Raw genomic sequence first — 20,428 nt, forward strand, 5'->3', positions numbered from 1 at the left:
AGGACTTAAAGGTGCCACACTGACAAACCATGAACCTTAAACACTGCTGACTCCTCCTTCAAATCTCGGCCGATTGTAAACCCCTTAACTGTTACATAAGAGTCTAGACTCATTAATATTCATGCCCCCAAAATTTACAAACACCAGCCCACATTCTAGCCAGCGAAATGATGACAATAGAGCAGCAGCAATGAAAATGTCAGACTGTGTGCAGAACCAGGGGAGCATACAGAACTTTAGCAACAATTAGTAACGTTGTATTAGGGATTAGGGCTACATTATTAAAGTGTGTATATAAATATATATATATATGTGTGTGTGTGTGTGTGTGTGTGTATGGTTGTGATCTGACAGTGATAATAATCTGCAGCATTATTGAATATTAGCTAGCGCTGCTGGTTATAGGTGCAGATGCTTCCACGTGTACTTTAAGAGCAAGTGACTCTCTCAGAGGATGAAAACGTTTCTGTCTGTCTTTGTCCGTGTGTGTTAACGCAGTTCTGCGCTGTGGTGTTAATGTGCTGCATTCTGGTGTTAATTAGCTTTCCTTGTCTTCTCTGTTCTCCCTCTGCTCGTCTTTGTTAGTTATTGTGTTTTCTTACTCGCTGCTTTAAAGGGCTTTTACTTCATTCTGTTTTTACCCACATTTTCTGAAAAAAACGCTTTTCTTCGTCCTCTTTGGTTTCAGTGGTGGCTGCGTACAGACACACAGCTTCTCCTTTAGTGTTCTTCAGTAGTCCATTATATACATTTAATCAGCACTGCTTCAGCCTCAGCGCTCTGAGCACACACACCTACACTCATAGAAGTGTTCTGAATGATTTTTGACTAAAGCGAGTGGAGAAACAGTGGAAAGTGCAGGTTGTAAACTCTCAGTTCAGAACACATCAGTGTCTGTGAGAAGAAGAGGAGAAATTTTATTATGATTTAATCTGATGAAATGCTTTTGTGCATGCATTCTCGCTTAACAGAAACATCATCTTTCACATTTTTACTGTTTTTGTCAGAAGTGTGACTCAAACATGTACATACAGTGTGGAAATATAATATGAACGTAAACATATAAATAGCTACACATTTTAATAATGCTCCACACGCTGGAAAGGTTCTATTTAAGTGAAGTTTAGGTTCAGCAGAGCTGCAGTAATCCAGCTGTCTAGTGTATCTAGTTTAACTGTTATAAATAAAATTTGGTTAGTTGTTGAGTAACTAAGGAGGCGATCACTTTTTCACACAGAACCAGTCAGTGTTGGAACTTTTTTCCTTCGATAAATGAAGTGATGTTTAAAAACACTGTGTAATACAAAAGTTGGTTCTTTAAGGGTTCTTTAGCAAAGGTTATTAGCAAAGGTCATGTATAGTTCTATATAGAACCATCAACATTCCAAGAACCATTTGCATGCTTAAATGGATCTTTGCAGGGTAAAATGGTCTGATTGAGAATGTGTTTGAAAAATGGTTTTTGAAAATGGTTCTATATAGCACCCAAACTTGACATTGTAACACTAGCAGAACCATTTTTGGTGCTATATAGAACACATTCTTCATCAATCTGAAGAGCCATTTCACCATGCTAAGAACCTTTAAGCATGACATGGTTCTATATAGCCCTTATGGTTGCACTGTTTTTATTAAAGAAGGCTTGAAGAACCATCTTTTTTTATGTAGTTAATAATTATGTAATAATACTAGATTTGTATGATAACTGTAGGTTTCTCAGTCGTAATGAATAAATACTATAGCTCCAAAATCAATGCACTTTATAAAAGTATATAGAGTATATAATACCTTTTTTGGTGCTATATAGAACCATTTTCAGAAAGGGTTCTATATAGAACCATATACAGCACATTCTCCATTAATCTCAGGAACCATCTCACTGTGCAGAGAACCAAGTATGCATATGGCTCTATATAAAACTCATAGTTCCAAATAGAACCTTTGCCTTTACTAAAGAACCATCTTTTGAAGAGCTCCTTAACATTTAGCGGTTGTTGTTCGGTAGTTTGACATTTTTTAAATGGTGGATTGAAAATCACGCGCTGCTCTATTTAGTGATAAGTCTGAGCAAACTGGACTCATTTGATTATTTTTCGGTGTTGGCAGGCTGCGTTGGCTCAATACTGACGTAATCATAGAACCAGTCAGCAAAAAGCTACACCATTGTGTCATCCCACTGAGTGGTTCTGCAACCACAAGAATGATTACCCTGCATGCTCTGAACCAAACGGGCCTGCAGTGGTCAGTCAAGTCAAGTGACCTTTATTTCTGTAGCACATTTAAAAGACAACACGTCGGCCAAAGTGCAAAAATGACCAGTCAAACCTGCACGTTCAGCAAGGAAAACAGCACGACCATGAAACCAGGTCAAATTAAAAACAAGAAAACAATGTAAAGAGCTGCTGACAGCAAGACTGTATAAACCAAGACCGAACAGATGAGTGAATACACAGTCTTTAACTCTTTGTGGTCTGAGGTCATTCTCTCTCGATTTGTTCATATCTTCTTAAATTCTCCTTTCATATAACATGATCGTCATATGTTTCATATCAAAATGCTCTGTTATCTTCATCACTACTTTCCAAAACCGCTGCAGCAACTTCAGCAGTTGTAAACTCTCTGCACACCATTTCACATGTGTGTCCAATGTGGACTGAATGAAGAATAAAGGATTTCCGGCGTGGTGGGTCAGTCCTTAGTAATTCATTGGTCAGTTTCACACAGAATGTAGACGGACACACAAATCCACCAGTTCCACACAATGAGAGGCAGATGACGTGTATCTCAGCCCCTCTTCATAGCCTCATAACTCTGTACGATCTCATGATCAGATGGAATGGAAAGGGCGACTCTACAGATTCAGGAAATGTTTGAACTGGATTTCTGAGCTGGATTATTAGTTAAGATACAGAAACACATATAGAGACAGAGAATTTGACACAAGTTCATGGACCTCAGATGGATAAAAAAACTCGAATGCCTGAGAACATAAATAGGTTTTTAAATGTGACTTAAAACATGTATTTAACTCTGTGTTTCACTGGTAACCAGTGCAGCGTCTGAGTGATGACGCTCTCCCTTTTCCTGGTACCAGTCAGGACCCTCACGGCTGCGATTTGGAGCAGATGTAGACATGATGACAGTCTGTTTTCACTGCTTTTACTGTTTTCACAGTCTTCTGCTCCTGCACGTCATTAAATAAAAATCGTCATTCTGTGATTGGTCAGTTTGCATGTCAGTCAAACCCCCCTCTTTTTCTCAGAGTAGGCGGTTTCGATTGAGGCCGCATTGAACGACGAAACCCTCCTGATTTCTGCGAGACGACTAAAGCCTCTCTCTCTCTCTCTCTCTCTCTCTCTCTTTTTCTCTCTTGCTCTCTCTCTCTCTCTCTCTCTCTCTCTCTCTCTCTCTCTCTCTCTACTACCGGCCATCTCCAACCTGTACCTATCAGTCTACTCGTCTCCATAGCGACGTCTCAGTCCGTTCCGCCCGCTCTCCTCTCTGAAGCAGAGCACTTAGTGCTTTAACTGCTTTTAGAGAATTTCAGGGACTGACTGGCATTTTTCCTTTGTCCCTCCTCATCCTTAAGTCTCTTGTGTGTTTTATCTTTAGTGGTGCACTCGGTCTCTTTCAGATTAAAACGCCAGTCCTGGCGTAGCAGAGCAGCAGCGTAGCATCGCGCTAATTTATTTCTTTTAGCGAGCCCTGATGCGTGACGTGCAGTCATTAGCGCTGGAACTAATGTAAACACACAACCCTCCGCACACATGCGTACATCCGGCTGCTGGAGAAACAGAAATTTATTTATTTATTTGTTTCAGTGTCACGTTTCAACACGTTTGAACTCGTGTTGTGCGACGCTCAGTTTATTTAATAAAGGAACTTTTTTAGTATCAGATTTTTTTTTACAAAACAAAAGTAGCACTCCTCAGCTGACCTTCATCTGTTCAGTGTAAATTGACGCTGACCGCACCGTTTGTCCTCCTGTTACTGCACTCATAAAACACTGACCTTCTGCTGGGCTTCATGGAGTAAAAAGATAGAAACCTCAGCTCTGAAACGCTCTCATTACACGGTTTAAACAGCGAAAACAGAGAAACTCACTCAGCACACACTGACAGGCTGATCATATGACAGGAAAAATAAAATTAAAGAAAAGCAAATAAAATAAATATAAAGGCTGATGACATTGTAGAACAAAAAATAAAGAAAAATTACAAACAGAAATAACTTGGTAACTCAGTGTGCTGTTAGTGGACGCTCAGTAAGTCAGTGTGCTATTAGTGGACACTTAGTAACTCAGTGTTCTGTTAGTGTGCGCTCAGTAAATCAGTGTGCTGTTAGTGGACACTCAGTAACTCAGTTTGCTGTTAGTGGACGCTCAGTAACTCAGTGCGCTGTTAGTGGACGCTCAGTAACTCAGTGTGGACGCTCAGTAACTCAGTATGCTGTTAGTGGACACTCAGTGACTCAGTGTGGACGCTGAGTAACTCAGTGTGCTGTTAGTTGATGCTCAGTAACGCAGTGCGCTGTTAGTGGACGCTCAGTAACTCAGTGTGCTGTTAGTGAATGCTCAGTAATTCAGTGTGGACTCTCAGTAACTTTGTGCTGTAAGTGGACGCTCAGTAACTCGGTGTGGACGCCCAGTAACTCAGTGTGGATGCTCAGTAACTCAGTGTGCTATTAGTGGACGCTCAGTAACTCAGTGCACTGTTAGGGGGACCGCAGTGATGCAGTGCGCTGTTAGTGGATGCTCAGTAACTCAGTGTGCTGGTAGTGAACGCTCAGTAATTCAGTGTGGACGCTCAGTAACGTTGTGTGCTTTTAGTGGATACACAGTAACTCGGTGTGGACGCTCAGTAACTCAGTGTGCTGTTATTGGACGCTCAGTAACTCAGTGTGGATGCTCAGTAACTCAGTGAACTGTTAGTGGACGCTCAGTAACTTAGTGCGCTATTAGTGGACGCTCAGTAACTTAGTGAGCTGTTAGTGCATGCTCAGTAACTTAGTGTGGACACTCAGTAACTCAGTGCACTGTTAGTGGACACTCAGTAACTCAGTGTGCTATTAGTGGACGCACAGTAACTCAGTGTGGACGCTCAGTAACTCAGTGTGGATGCTCAGTAACTCAGTGTGCTATTAGTGGACGCTCAGTAACTCAGTGCACTGTTAGTGGGACCGAAGTAATGCAGTGCGCTGTTAGTGGACGCTCAGTAATTCAGTGTGGACGCTCAGTAACTTTGTGCTGTTAGTGGACGCACAGTAACTTGGTGTGGGCGCTCAGTAACTCAGTGTGCTGTTATTGGACGCTCAGTAACTCAGTGTGGATGCTCAGTAACTCAGTGTGCTGTTAGTGGACGCTCAGTAACTTAGTGCGCTATTAGTGGACGCTCAGTAACTTAGTGAGCTGTTAGGGCATGCTCAGTAACTTAGTGTGGACACTCAGTAACTCGGTGCACTGTTAGTGGATACTCAGTAACTCAGTTTGCTGTTAGTGAACGCTCAGTAACTCGGTGTGCTCTTAGTAGACACTCAGTAATTCAGTGTGTTATTAGTGGACGCTCAGTAACTCGGTGCGCTGTTAGTGGATACTCAGTAACCTGGTGTGCTATTAGTGGACACTCAGTAACTCAGTGTGCTGTTAGTGGACGCTCAGTAACTCAGTGCGCTGTTAGTGGACGCTCAATAATGCAGTGCACTGTTAGTGGACGCTCAGTGACTGAGTGTGCTGTAGTGGACGCTCAGTAACTCAGTGTGGACACTCAGTAACTCATTGTGCCTTTAGTAGAGGCTCAGAAATGCAGTGTGCTGTTATTGGACGCTGAGTAACTCAGTGCACTGTTAGTGGGACCTCAGTAATGCAGTGCGCTGTTAGTGGACACTCAGTAACTCAGTGTGCTGTCAGTGGATGCTCAGTAACTCAGTGTGCTGTTAGTGGACGCTCAGTAACTCAGTGTGCTGTTAGTGGATGCTCAGTAACTCAGTGTGCTGTTAGTGGACGCTCAGTAACTCAGTTTGCTGTTAGTGGATGCTCAGTAACTCAGTATGCTGTTAGTGGACGCTCAGTAACTCAGTGTGGACACTCAGTAACTCAGTTTGCTGTTAGTGCATGCTCAGTAACTCAGTTTGCTGTTAGTGGACGCTCAGTAACTCAAAGCGCTGTTAGTGGACGCGCAGTAACTTATTGTGCTGTTAGTGGACGCTCAGTAACTTAGTGTGCTGTTAGTGGATGCTCAGGAACTCAGTGTGGACGCTCAGTAACTCAGTGTGCTGTTAGTGGACGCTCAGTAGCGTAGTATGCTGTTAGTGGACGCTCGGTAACTCAATGTGGATGCTCAGTAACGCAGTGCACTGTTAGTGGATACTCAGTGACTCAGTTTGCTGTTAGTAGACTCTCAGTAACTTAGTGTGCTGTTAGTGGATGCTCAGTAAGGCAGTGCGCTGTTAGTGGACGCTCAGTAACTCAGTGTGCTGTTAGTGAACGCTCAGTAATTCAGTGTGGACGCTCAGTAACTTTGTGCTGTTAGTGGACGCACAGTAACTCGGTGTGGACGCTCAGTAACTCAGTGTGCTGTTATTGGACGCTCAGTAACTCAGTGTGGATGCTCAGTAACTCAGTGAACTGTTAGTGGACGCTCAGTAACTTAGTGCGCTATTAGTGGACGCTCAGTAACTTAGTGAGCTGTTAGAGCATGCTCAGTAACTTAGTGTGGACACTCAGTAACTCAGTGCACTGTTAGTGGACACTCAGTAACTCAGTGTGCTATTAGTGGACGCACAGTAACTCAGTGTGGACGCTCAGTAACTCAGTGTGGATGCTCAGTAACTCAGTGTGCTATTAGTGGACGCTCAGTAACTCAGTGCACTGTTAGTGGGACCGAAGTAATGCAGTGCGCTGTTAGTGGACGCTCAGTAATTCAGTGTGGACGCTCAGTAACTTTGTGCTGTTAGTGGACGCACAGTAACTCGGTGTGGGCGCTCAGTAACTCAGTGTGCTGTTATTGGACGCTCAGTAACTCAGTGTGGATGCTCAGTAACTCAGTGCGCTGTTAGTGGACGCTCAGTAACTTAGTGCGCTATTAGTGGACGCTCAGTAACTTAGTGAGCTGTTAGGGCATTCTCAGTAACTTAGTGTGGACACTCAGTAACTCAGTGCACTGTTAGTGGATACTCAGTAACTGAGTTTGCTGTTAGTGAACGCTCAGTAACTCGGTGTGCTCTTAGTAGACACTCAGTAATTCAGTGTGTTATTAGTGGACGCTCAGTAACTCAGTGCGCTGTTAGTGGATACTCAGTAACCTGCTGTGCTGTTAGTGGACACTCAGTAACTCAGTGTGCTGTTAGTGGACGCTCAGTGACTGAGTGTGCTGTAGTGGACGCTCAGTAACTCAGTGTGGACACTCAGTAACTCATTGTGCCTTTAGTAGAGGCTCAGAAATGCAGTGTGCTGTTATTGGACACTGAGTAACTCAGTGCACTGTTAGTGGGACCTCAGTAATGCAGTGCGCTGTTAGTGGACACTCAGTAACTCAGTGTGCTGTCAGTGGATGCTCAGTAACTCAGTGTGCTGTTAGTGGACGCTCAGTAACTCAGTGTTGACACTCAGTAACTCAGTGTGCTGTTAGTGGACGCTCAGTAACTCAGTTTGCTGTTAGTGGATGCTCAGTAACTCAGTGTGCTGTTAGTGGACGCTCAGTAACTCAGTTTGCTGTTAGTGGATGCTCAGTAACTCAGTGTGCTGTTAGTGGACGCTCAGTAACTCAGTGTGGACACTCAGTAACTCAGTTTGCTGTTAGTGGACGCTCAGTAACTCAGTTTGCTGTTAGTGGACGCTCAGTAACTCAAAGCGCTGTTAGTGGACGCGCAGTAACTTATTGTGCTGTTAGTGGACGCTCAGTAACTTAGTGTGCTGTTAGTGGATGCTCAGGAACTCAGTGTGGACGCTCAGTAACTCAGTGTGCTGTTAGTGGACACTCGGTAGCTTAGTATGCTGTTAGTGGATGCTCGGTAACTCAATGTGGATGCTCAGTAACGCAGTGCACTGTTAGTGGATACTCAGTGACTCAGTTTGCTGTTAGTAGACTCTCAGTAACTTAGTGTGCTGTTAGTGGATGCTCAGTAAGGCAGTGCGCTGTTAGTGGACGCTCAGTAACTCAGTGTGCTGTTAGTGAACGCTCAGTAATTCAGTGTGGACGCTCAGTAACTTTGTGCTGTTAGTGGATGCACAGTAACTCGGTGTGGACGCTCAGTAACTCAGTGTGCTGTTATTGGACGCTCAGTAACTCAGTGTGGATGCTCAGTAACTCAGTGAACTGTTAGTGGATGCTCAGTAACTTAGTGCGCTATTAGTGGACGCTCAGTAACTTAGTGAGCTGTTAGAGCATGCTCAGTAACTTATTGTGGACACTCAGTAACTCAGTGCACTGTTAGTGGACACTCAGTAACTCAGTGTGCTATTAGTGGACGCACAGTAACTCAGTGTGGACGCTCAGTAACTCAGTGTGGATGCTCAGTAACTCAGTGTGCTATTAGTGGACTCTCAGTAACTCAGTGCACTGTTAGTGGGACCTCAGTAATGCAGTGCGCTGTTAGTGGACGCTCGGTAATTCAGTGTGGACGCTCAGTAATTTTGTGCTGTTAGTGGACGCACAGTAACTCGGTGTGGGCGCTCAGTAACTCAGTGTGCTGTTATTGGACGCTCAGTAACTCAGTGTGGATGCTCAGTAACTCAGTGTGCTGTTAGTGGACGCTCAGTAACTTAGTGCGCTATTAGTGGACGCTCAGTAACTTAGTGAGCTGTTAGGGCATGCTCAGTAACTTAGTGTGGACACTCAGTAACTCAGTGCACTGTTAGTGGATACTCAGTAAATCAGTTTGCTGATAGTGAACGCTCAGTAACTCGGTGTGCTGTTAGTAGACACTCAGTAATTCAGTGTGTTGTTAGTGGACACTCAGTAACTCAGTGCGCTGTTAGTGGATACTCAGTAACCTGGTGTGCTGTTAGTGGACACTCAGTAACTCAATGTGCTGTTAGTGGACGCTCAGTAATGCAGTGTGCTGTTAGTGGATGCTCAGTACCTCAGTGTGCTGTTAGTGGACACTCAGTAACTCAGTGCGCTGTTATTGGACGCTCAGTAACACAGTGCACTATTAATGGATGCTCAGTAACACAGTGCACTATTAATGGATGCTCAGTAACACAGTGCACTATTAATGGATGCTCAGTAACTCAGTGCGCTGTTGGTCGACACTCAGTAACTCAGTGCGCTGTTAGTGGACACTCAGTAACTCAGTGTGCTGTTAGTGGATTCTCAGTAACTTAGTGCGCTGTTAGTGGATGGTCAGGGATTCAGTGTGCTGTTAGTAGACGTTCAGTAACTCAGTGTGGACGCTCAGTAACTCAGTGTGGACGCTCAGTAACTCAGTTCACTGTTAGTGGACACTCAGTAACTCAGTGTGCTGTTAGTGGACGCTCGGTAGCTTAGTGTGCTGTTAGTGGACGCTCGGTAACTCAGTGTGGACGCTTTAGTGCACTGTTAGTGGGTACTCAGTAACTCAGTTTACTGTTAGTGAACGCTCAGTAACTCAGTGTGCTTTTAGTGGACACTCAGTAACTAAGTTTGGTGTTAGTGGATGCTGAGTAACTTGGTGTGCTGTTAGTAGACACTCAGTAACTCAGTGTGTTGTAAGTGAACGCTCAGTGACTCAGTGCACTGTTAGTGGACACTCACTAACTCAGTGCGCTGTTAGTGGACACTCAGTAACTCAATGCGCTGTTAGTGGATGCACAGTAACTCAGTGTGTTATTAGTGGATGCTCAGTAACTCAGTGTGCTGTTAGTGGACGCTCAATAATGCAGTGCGCTGTTAGTGGACGCTCAGTGACTGAGTGTGTTGTTAGTGGATACTCAGTAACTCATTGTGGATGCTCAGTAACCCAGTGTGCCTTTAGTGGATGCTCATTAATGCAGTGTCCTGTTAGTGGACGCTCAGTACCTCAGTGTGCTTTCACTGGATGCTCTCTAACTCGGTGTGGACGCTCAGTAACTCAGTGAACTGTTAGTGGTCGCTCAGTAATTTAGTGCGCTGTTAGGGGATGCTCAGTAACTTAGTGTGGACACTCAGTAAATCAGTGTACTGTTTGTGGACACTGAATAACTCAGTGTGCTTTTAGTGGACGCTCAGTAACCCAGTGTGGACGCTCAGTAACTCTGTGCTGTTAGTGGACACTCAGTAACTCAGTGTGGACGCTCAGTGACTCAGTGCGCTGTTATTGGACGCTGAGTAATGCAGTGCACTGTTAGTGGACGCTCAGTAACTCAGTGCGCTGTTATTGGACGCTCAGTAACACAGTGCACTAGTAATGGATGCTCAGTAACACTGTGCACTATTAATGAATGCTCAGTAACTCAGTGCGCTGTTGGTCGACACTCAGTAACTCAGTGTGCTGTTAGTGGACGCTCAGTAACTTTGTGCGCTGTTGCTGGATGGTCAGGGATTCAGTGTGCAGTTAGTGGACGCTCAGTAACTCAGTGTGGACGCTCAGTTACTCAGTGAACTGTTAGTGGATGCTCAGTAATGCAGTGCGCAGTTAGTGGACGCTCGGTAACTCAGTGTGCTGTTAGTGGCCGCTCGGTAACTCAGTGTGGACGCTCAGTAACTCAGTGTTCACTGTCAGTAACTCAGTGTGCTGTTAGTGGACTCTCAGTAACTCAGTTTGCTGTTAGTGGACGCTCAGTAACTCAGTGTGCTGTTAGTGAACGCTCAGTGACTCAGTGTGGACGCTCAGTAACTTAGTGTGCTGTTAGTGGACGCTCAGTAACTTAGTGTGCTGTTAGTGGACGCTCAGTAACTCAGTGTGCTGTTATTGGACACTCAGTAACTCAGTGTGCTGTTATTGGACGCACAGTAACTCAATGCGCTATTAGTGGACGCTCAGTAACTCAGTGTGTTGTTAGTGGACGCTCAGTAACTCAGTGTCAACGCTCAGTAACTCAGTGTGCTGTTAGTGGACGCTCAATAATGCAGTGCGCTGTTAGTGGACGCTCAGTGACTGAGTGTGCTGTTAGTGGATACTCAGTAACTCATTGTTGACGCTCAGTAACTCAGTGAACTGTTAGTGGTCGCTCAGTAACTTAGTGCGCTGTTAGGGGATGCTCAGTAACTTAGTGTGGACACTTAGTAAATCAGTGCACTGTTAGTGGATACTCAGTAAATCAGTTTGCTGATAGTGAACGCTCAGTAACTCGGTGTGCTGTTAGTAGACACTCAGTAATTCAGTGTGTTGTTAGTGGACACTCAGTAACTCAGTGCGCTGTTAGTGGATACTCAGTAACCTGGTGTGCTGTTAGTGGACACTCAGTAACTCAATGTGCTGTTAGTGGACGCTCAGTAATGCAGTGTGCTGTTAGTGGACGCTCAGTACCTCAGTGTGCTGTTAGTGGACACTCAGTAACTCAGTGTGGAAGCTCAGTAACTCTGTGCTGTTAGTGGATGCTCAGTAACTCAGTGTGGACGCTCAGTGACTCAGTGCGCTGTTATTGGACGCTGAGTAATGCAGTGCACTATTAGTGGACGCTCAGTAACTCAGTGCGCTGTTATTGGACGCTCAGTAACACAGTGCACTGTTAATGGATGCTCAGTAACACTGTGCACTATTAATGAATGCTCAGTAGCTTAGTGCGCTGTTGGTCGACACTCAGTAACTCAGTGTGCTGTTAATGGACGCTCAGTAACTTTGTGCGCTGTTGCTGGATGGTCAGGGATTCAGTGTGCAGTTAGTGGACGCTCAGTAACTCAGTGTGGACTCTCAGTTACTCAGTGAACTGTTAGTGGATGCTCAGTAACGCAGTGCGCTGTTAGTGGACGCTCAGTAACTTAGTGCGCTATTAGTGGACGCTCAGTAATTTAGTGTGCTGTTAGAGCATACTCAGTAACTTAGTGTGGACACTCAGTAACTCAGTGTGCTGTTAGTGGACGCACAGTAACTCGGTGTGGACGCTCAGTAACTCTGTGCTGTTAGTGGACGCTCAGTAACTTTGTGTGGATGCTCAGTAACTCAGTGTGCTGTTATTGGATACTCAGTAACTCAGTGCACTGTTAGTGGGACGTCACTAATGCAGTGCGCTGTTATTGGACGCTCAGTGACTGAGTGTGCTGTTAGTGGATACTCAGTAAATCATTGTGGATGCTCAGTAACTCAGTGTGCCTTTAGAGGACGCTCAGTAACTCAGTGTGCTGTTAGTGGACGCTCAGTACCTCAGTGTGCTGTTAGTGGACGCTCAGTTACCCAGTGTGGACGCTCAGTATCTCTGTGCTGTTGGTGGACGCTCAGTAACTCAGTGTGGACGCTCAGTGACTCAGTGCGCTGTTATTGGACGCTCAGTAATGCAGTGCACTGTTAGTGGACGCTCAATAACTCAGTGTGCTGTTATTGGACACTCAGTAACACAGCGCACTATTAAGGGATGCTCAGTAACACTGTGCACTGTTAATGGATGCTCAGTAACTCAGTGCGCTGTTGGTCGACACTCAGTAACTCAGTGTGCTGTTAGTGGACGCTCAGTAACTTAGTGCGCTGTTAGTGGATGGTCAGGGATTCAGTGTGCTGTTACTTGACGCTCAGTAACTCAGTGTGGACGCTCAGTTACTCAGTGAACTGTTAGTGGATGCTCAGTAACGGCGTGCGCTGTCAGTGGACGCTCGGTAACTTAGTGCGCTGTTAATGGACGCTCAGTAACTTAGTGCGCTGTTAGGGCATACTCAGTAACTTAGTGTGGACACTCAGAAACTCAGTGCACTGTTAGTGGACACTCAGTAAATCAGTGTGCTGTTAGTGGACGCAGAGTTACTCGGTGTGGACGCTCAGTAACTCAGTTAGCTGTTAGTGGACGCTCAGTAACTCAGTGTGGATGCTCAGTAACTCAGTGTGCTGTTAGTGGACGCTCAGTAACTCAGTGCACTGTTAGTGGGACCTCAGTAATGCAGTGCGCTGTTATTGGACGCACAGTAACTCAGTGTGCTTTTAGTGGACACTCAGTAACTCAATGCGCTGTTAGAGGATGCACAGTAACTCATTGTGCTGTTAGTGGATGCTCAGTAACTTAGTGCGCTGTTAGTGCATGCTCAGGAACTCAGTGTGAACGCTCAGTAACTCAGTGTGCTGTTAGTGGACGCTCGGTAGCTTAGTGTGCTGTTATTGGACGCTCGGTAACTCAGTGTGGACGCTCAGTAACTAAGTGTGCTGTTAGTGGACGCTCGGTAACTTAGTGTGCTTTTAGTGGACGCTGTGTAACTCAGCGTGGACGCTTTTGTATCTCAGTGCACTGTTAGTGGACACTCAGTAACTCAGTGTGCTGTTAGTGGACGCAGAGTTACTCGGTGTGGACGCTCAGTAACTCAGTTTGCTGTTAGTGGACGCTCAGTAACTCAGTGTGGATGCTCAGTAACTCAGTGTGCTGTTAGTGGACGCTCAGTAACTCAGTGCACTGTTAGTAGGACCTCAGTAATGCAGTGCGCTGTTATTGGACGCACAGTAACTCAGTGTGCTTTTAGTGGACACTCAGTAACTCAATGCGCTGTTAGAGAATGCACAGTAACTCATTGTGCTGTTAGTGGAATCTCAGTAACTTAGTGCGCTGTTAGTGCATGCTCAGGAACTCAGTGTGAACGCTCAGTAACTCAGTGTGCTGTTAGTGGACGCTCGGTAGCTTAGTGTGCTGTTAGTGGACGCTCAGTAACTCAGTGTGGACGCTCAGTAACTCAGTGTGCTGTTAGTGGACGCTCGGTAACTTAGTGTGCTTTTAGTGGACGCTGTGTAACTCAGCGTGGACGCTTTTGTATCTCAGTGCACTGTTAGTAGATACTCAGTAACTCAGTTTGCTGTTAGTGGATGCTCAGTACCTCAGTGTGCTGTTAGTGGACACTCAGTAACTCAGTGTGTTGTTAGTGGACACTCAGTAACTCAGTGCGCTGTTAGTGGACACTCACTAACTCAGTGTGCTGTTAGTGGACGCTCAGTAACTCAGTGCGCTGTTAGTGGACGCTCAGTAACTCAGTGCGCTGTTAGTGGACGCTCAGTAACTCAGTGCACTGTTAGTGGGACCTCAGTAACTTAGTGTGCTGTTAGTGGACGCTCAGTAACTCAGTGTGCAATTAGTGGATGCTCATTAATTCAGTGTGCTGTTAGTGGATGCTCAGTAACCCAGTGCACTGTTAGTGGACACTCAGTAACTCAGTGTGCTGTTAGTGGACGCTCAGTAACTCAGTGTGGACAGTCAGTAACTCAGTGTGCTCTTAGTGGACACTCAGCAACTCAGTGTGGACGCTCAGTGACTCAGTGCGCTGTTATTGGACGCTCAGTAATGCAGTGCGCTGTTAGTGGACGCTCAGTAACTCAGTGCACTATTAATGGATGCTCAGTAACTCAGTGTGCTGTTGGTCGACAGTCAGTTACTCAGTGTGCTGTTAATGTACGCTCAGTTACTTAGTGTGCTGTTAGTGGATCGTCAGCGATTCAGTGTGCTGTTAGTGGACGCTCAGTAACTCAGTGTGGACGCTGAGTTACTCAGTGAACTGTTAGTGGATGCTCAGTAACGCAGTGCGCAGTTAGTGGACGCTCAGTAACTTAGTGCGCTGTTAGTGGATGCTCAGTAACTCAGTGTGCTGTTAAGGCATGCTCAGTAACTTCGTGTGGACACTCAGTAACTCAGTGCACTGTTAGTGGACGCTCAGTTACTCAGTGTGTTGTTAGTGGACGCCCAGTAACTCGGTGTGGACGCTCAGTAACTTTGTGCTGTTATTGGACGCACAGTAACTCGGTGTGGACGCTCAGTAACTCAGTGTGCTGTTATTGAACGCTTAGTAACTCAGTGTGGATGCTCAGTAACTCATTGTGCTGTTAGTGGATGCTCAGTAACTCAGTGTGCTGTTAGTGCATGCTCAGTAACTCAGTGTGAACGCTCAGTAACTCAGTGTGCTGTTAGTGGACGCTCGGTAGCTTAGTGTGCTGTTAGTGGACGCTGGGTAACTCAGTGTGGACGCTCAGTAACTCAGTGTGCTGTTAGTGGGACCTCAGTAACTTAGTGTGCTGTTAGTGGACGCTCAGTAACTCAGTGTGCAATTAGTGGATGCTCATTAATTCAGTGTGCTGTTAGTGGACGCTCAGTAACCCAGTGCACTGTTAGTGGACACTCAGTAACTCAGTGTGCTGTTAGTGGACGCTCAGTAACTCAGTGTGGACAGTCAGTAACTCAGTGTGCTCTTAGTGGACACTCAGCAACTCAGTGTGGACGCTCAGTGACTCAGTGCGCTGTTATTGGACGCTCAGTAATGCAGTGCGCTGTTAGTGGACGCTCAGTAACTCAGGTTGCTGTTATTGGACGCTCAGTAACACAGTGCACTATTAATGGATGCTCAGTAACTCAGTGTGCTGTTGGTCGACAGTCAGTTACTCAGTGTGCTGTTAATGTACGCTCAGTTACTTAGTGTGCTGTTAGTGGATCGTCAGCGATTCAGTGTGCTGTTAGTGGACGCTCAGTAACTCAGTGTGGACGCTCAGTAACTCAGTGTGGACGCTGAGTTACTCAGTGAACTGTTAGTGGATGCTCAGTAACGCAGTGCGCAGTTAGTGGACGCTCAGTAACTTAGTGCGCTGTTAGTGGATGCTCAGTAACCCAGTGTGCTGTTAAGGCATGCTCAGTAACTTCGTGTGGACACTCAGTAACTCAGTGCACTGTTAGTGGACACTCAGTTACTCAGTGTGTTGTTAGTGGACGCCCAGTAACTCGGTGTGGACGCTCAGTAACTTTGTGCTGTTATTGGACGCACAGTAACTCGGTGTGGACGCTCAGTAACTCAGTGTGCTGTTATTGAACGCTTAGTAACTCAGTGTGGATGCTCAGTAACTCATTGTGCTGTTAGTGGATGCTCAGTAACTTAGTGCGCTGTTAGTGCATGCTCAGGAACTCAGTGTGAACGCTCAGTAACTCAGTGTGCTGTTAGTGGACGCTCGGTAGCTTAGTGTGCTGTTAGTGGACGCTGGGTAACTCAGTGTGGACGCTCAGTAACTCAGTGTGCTGTTAGTGGACGCTCGGTAACTTAGTGTGCTTTTAGTGGACGCTGTGTAACTCAGCGTGGACGCTTTTGTAACTCAGTGCACTGTTAGTAGATACTCAGTAACTCAGTTTGCTGTTAGTGGATGCTCAGTACCTCAGTGTGCTGTTATTGGACGCTCAGTAACTCAGTGTGTTGTGAGTGGACGCTCAGTAACTCAGTGCGCTGTTAGTCGACGCTCAGTAACTCAGTGCGCTGTTAGTGGACGCTCAGTAACTCAGTGCACTGTTAGTGGGACCTCAGTAACTTAGTGTGCTGTTAGTGGACGCTCAGTAACTCAGTGTGCAATTAGTGGACGCTCATTAATTCAGTGTGCTGTTAGTGGACACTCAGTAACTCAGTGTGGACGCTCAGTGACTCAGTGCGTTGTTATTGGACGCTCAGTAATGCAGTGCGCTGTTAGTGGACGCTCAGTAACTCAGTTTGCTGTTATTGGATGCTCAGTAACACAGTGCACTATTAATGGATGCTCAGTAACTCAGTGTGCTGTTGGTCGACAGTCAGTAACTCAGTGTGCTGTTAGTGGATCGTCAGGGATTCAGTGTGCTGTTAGTGGACGCTCAGTAACTCAGTGTGGACGCTCAGTAACTCAGTGTGGACGCTGAGTTACTCAGTGAACTGTTAGTGGATGCTCAGTAACGCAGTGCGCTGTTAGTGGATGCTCAGTAACGCAGTGCGCTGTTAGTGGATGCTCAGTTACTCAGTGTGCTGTTAGTGGACGCCCAGTAACTTGGTGTGGACGCTCAGTAACTTTGTGCTGTTAGTGGACGCACAGTAACTCGGTGTGGACGCTCAGTAACTCAGTGTGCTGTTATTGAACACTTAGTAACTCAGTGTGGATGCTCAGTAACTCAGTGTGCTTTTAGTGGACGCTCAGTAACTCAGTGCACTGTTAGTGGGACCTCAGTAATGCAGTGCGCTGTTAGTGGATGCTTAGTAACTCAGTTTGCTGTTCGTGGACGCTCAGTAATTCAGTGTGCTGTTAGTGGATGCTCAGTAACTCAGTGTTGACACTCAGTAACTCAGTGTGCTGTTAGTGGACGTTCAGTAACTCAGTTTGCTGTTAGTGAATGCTCAGTAACTCAGTGTGCTGTTAGTGGACACTCAGTAACTCAGTGAACTGTTAGTGAACACTCAGTAACTCAGTGCCCTGTTAGTGGAAACTCAGTAACTCAGTTTGCTATTAGTGAACGCTCAGTAACTCAGTGTGCAGTTAGTGGACACTCAGTAACTCAGTGCGCTGTTTGTGGACGCTCAGTTACTCAGTGCGCTCTGAGTGGACGCTCAGTTACTCAGTGCGCTGTTAGTGGACACTCAGTAACTCAGTGTGCTGTTAGTGGACGCTCAGTACCTTAGTGCGCTGTCAGTGGATGGTCAGTAATTCAGTGTGCTGTTAGTGGACGCTCAGTAACTCAGTGTGGACACTCAGTAACTCAGTGTGGACGCTCAGTAACTCAGTTTGCTGTTAGTGAACGCTCAGTAACTCAGATTGCTGTTAGTGGATGCTCAGTAACTCGGTGCGCTGTTAGTGGACACTGAGTACCTCAGTGCGCTGTTATTGGGCGCTCAGTAACTCAGTGTGCTGTTAGTGGACACTCAGTAACTCAGTGTGCTGTTATTGGACGCTCAGTAACTTAGTGCCCTGTTAGTGGACACTCAGTAACTCAGTGTGCAATTAGTGGATGCTCAGTAACTCAGTGAACTGTTAGTGGATGCTCAGTAACGCAGTGTGCTGTTAGTGGATGCTCAGTAACTCACTTTGCTTTTAGTGGACACTCACTGACTCAGTGCGCTGTTAGTGGACGCTCAGTAACTCACTGTGGACACTCAGTAACTCAATGTGTATGCTCAGTAACTCAGTGTGCTGTTAGTGGATGCTCAGTAACTCAGTGAACTGTTAGTGGATGCTCAGCAACACAGTGCGCTGTTAGTGCATACTCAGTAACTCAGTAAACTGTTAGTGGATGCTCAGTAACACAGTGCGCTGTTAGTGGACGCTCAGTTACTTAGTGCGCCGTTTGTGGACGCTCAGTAACTCAGTGTCCTGTAAGTGGACCCTCAGTAACTCAGTGTGGACACTCAGTAACTCACTGCGCTGTTAGTGAACGCTCAGTAACTCAGTGAACTGTTAGTGCATGCTCAGTAACTCAGTGTGCCATTAGTGCATGCTCACTGCGCTGTTAGTGGACGCTAAGTAACTCAGTGTGAACACTCAGAAACTCAGTACACTGTTAATGGACGCTCAGTAACTCAGTGCGCTGTTAGTGGAAACTCAGTAACTCCGTGTTCTGTTTGTGAATGCTCAGTGAACTTTTAGTGGACGCTCAGTAACTTAGTGTGCTGTCAGTGGACACTCAGTAACTCAGTTTGTTGTTAGTGGATGCTCAGCAGCTGCAGTCGGTTTCAACTTTTTCATTTAAAAATCAGTTTCATATGTTTAGTTTGTTGTCAGGCACACACAGTCATTTGGTCGATTTGCCCCGTTCCAGCAGAGCCAGCTGCCAGCTGACCAGTGCCAGTGCGTATGCGGTGCCAGGGGGTCTGGAGCGCTGGCATTAGGCAGCTGGCACCTGGCTTTGCTGGAACAGGGCAAAACGACACAGCGGCGCCAGTCTGTTGTCACCCAGCTTAGTGTGCCTGTGAGCCTAAGGTCACATGGTCTCCATGCCCCTAACACTGGGTTGTGGATCAGTGGATATGTGTTCTCTGGAGTGATTGAGCTCCATCCAATATCTGAAAGAAACACACCGACATTATTCACTGTAGATTTCCGCTTCTCTCCAACATCTCTGTTATTTATTCATTTATTTATTCATTTACCTTTTCAGGATTTGAGTTTTGGTCTTCAGGGTCACTCTGTGTGACATTAGCCAAACAAATTGTGATAAAGACGAGGCCACACTGAAGCTTAGCTTCGCTCAGCAGTGTCCACTAAACATGGACTAAAGTACATTAGCAGACACTCTTAAAAAGATGGGCCTCATTCTCCAATCTCTTCCTAAGTTTGTTCTTAAATGTGTTCTTGAGAAAGATCCTAAGAAAAAGTCTACGTCAGATTCATAATATGTTCTTAATGTGCAGAACTGTTCTCACCTTTGTGCTCTTGAGTGTGTGAAGATTCTTTTCTTACCTAAGAACAAATCCCAAACACTGGTGAATGTCAGAATTGTCGTCAAAACTGCATAAGTGGGTTTAATGAGGAAATTTCTTCTTAAGGTCAGTGGAAGAATCAGGCCCAATGTTCTTCAAGACTTTAGTAAGGTAGTGGTATGCTTAAATGTTTTTTGCATGGTCAAATGGTTCTTCAGATTGATGGAGAATTTGTTCGATATAGCACCAGAAAGGCTTCTTCTATTATTTTTACAGGCTTGACATATAGAACACATTCTCCATCAATCTGAAGAACCATCTCACCATGCAGAGAACCATTTAAGCATGCAGAGGGTTCTTTGAGTGTTCATGGTTCTGTGTAGGACCATTGTCTTTACTAAAGAACCCTTGAAGAACCATCTTTTTTAAGAGGTGAACACAGCCACAGTACATTGAACTGTGTGTTTATTGTTATATTCTTTTCTTTAATTCGGACTATTTTGTGTTTGTGCACTAAAACTGGTGAAGAAAAGCTTTTACTGTGATTACACTGAAGCAGACTCACTGCCGGCACTGTGTGGTTTTTGCATTCAGTAGTTTATCCCCTATCTGATCACGTTAAACTTTTTATGAGAGGCATGGGGCAGGGGGAGGGGCTTTTTTGCATTTTCATTGTGTTCAGCATGAAGGCTTGTTAATGCTCGACGTAAAATACAGATACGGACAGAGCTTCTGTCCGACTCTGCGTTCTCTGAAAGCTTACGGATACGGATGAAGTGGAGCAGTACCACTGGAAGCCATGGGGGGCGCAGCATAACTAATAGCTCATGTGAAACACAGTGCCAGTTTCTCTCATTGGTAGTATAAGTGTAAAGAATTCTCTGTCCACCCGTCATACAGTATTTGATGTCCTCTTAGACACCAGAGTCTACAGTGCCGCCTCTTTTGTCTCTTTCGTAGTCGGTACAATATTGTAATATCCTCTACCATCGCCATGTTTGTCACTATCAGAAACTTTTGACTCTGGACAGCCCTCCAGTGGATGTACTGCTTAACATCCAGGCCAACATAAAGGGCACATGGAAGTGTGTGGGCAGTGACGGTTACATCGTTTGAAACGGACGTGTTCTTTTTTGTGCATAAAGGGAGCATAAATGAGTCTTTAGACTCCCCCGATAAACCGTAACTTACCCTGTGCTGCTCCAGTTTAAAACTGGAGAACATTA

General features: G+C 45.6%; 1 protein-coding gene across 4 annotated transcripts in view; it reads left to right on the forward strand.

Moving 5' to 3' along the window:
• mpped2a (metallophosphoesterase domain containing 2a) overlaps positions 1–20,428 on the forward strand; it is a 98,962-nt gene that overhangs the window by 14,582 nt on the left and 63,952 nt on the right. The gene's annotated exons all lie outside the window — the stretch shown is intronic.

This window comes from Colossoma macropomum, unplaced genomic scaffold, assembly GCF_904425465.1.
Source record: "Colossoma macropomum unplaced genomic scaffold, Colossoma_macropomum, whole genome shotgun sequence".
Classification (NCBI taxonomy): Eukaryota; Metazoa; Chordata; class Actinopteri; order Characiformes; family Serrasalmidae; genus Colossoma; species Colossoma macropomum.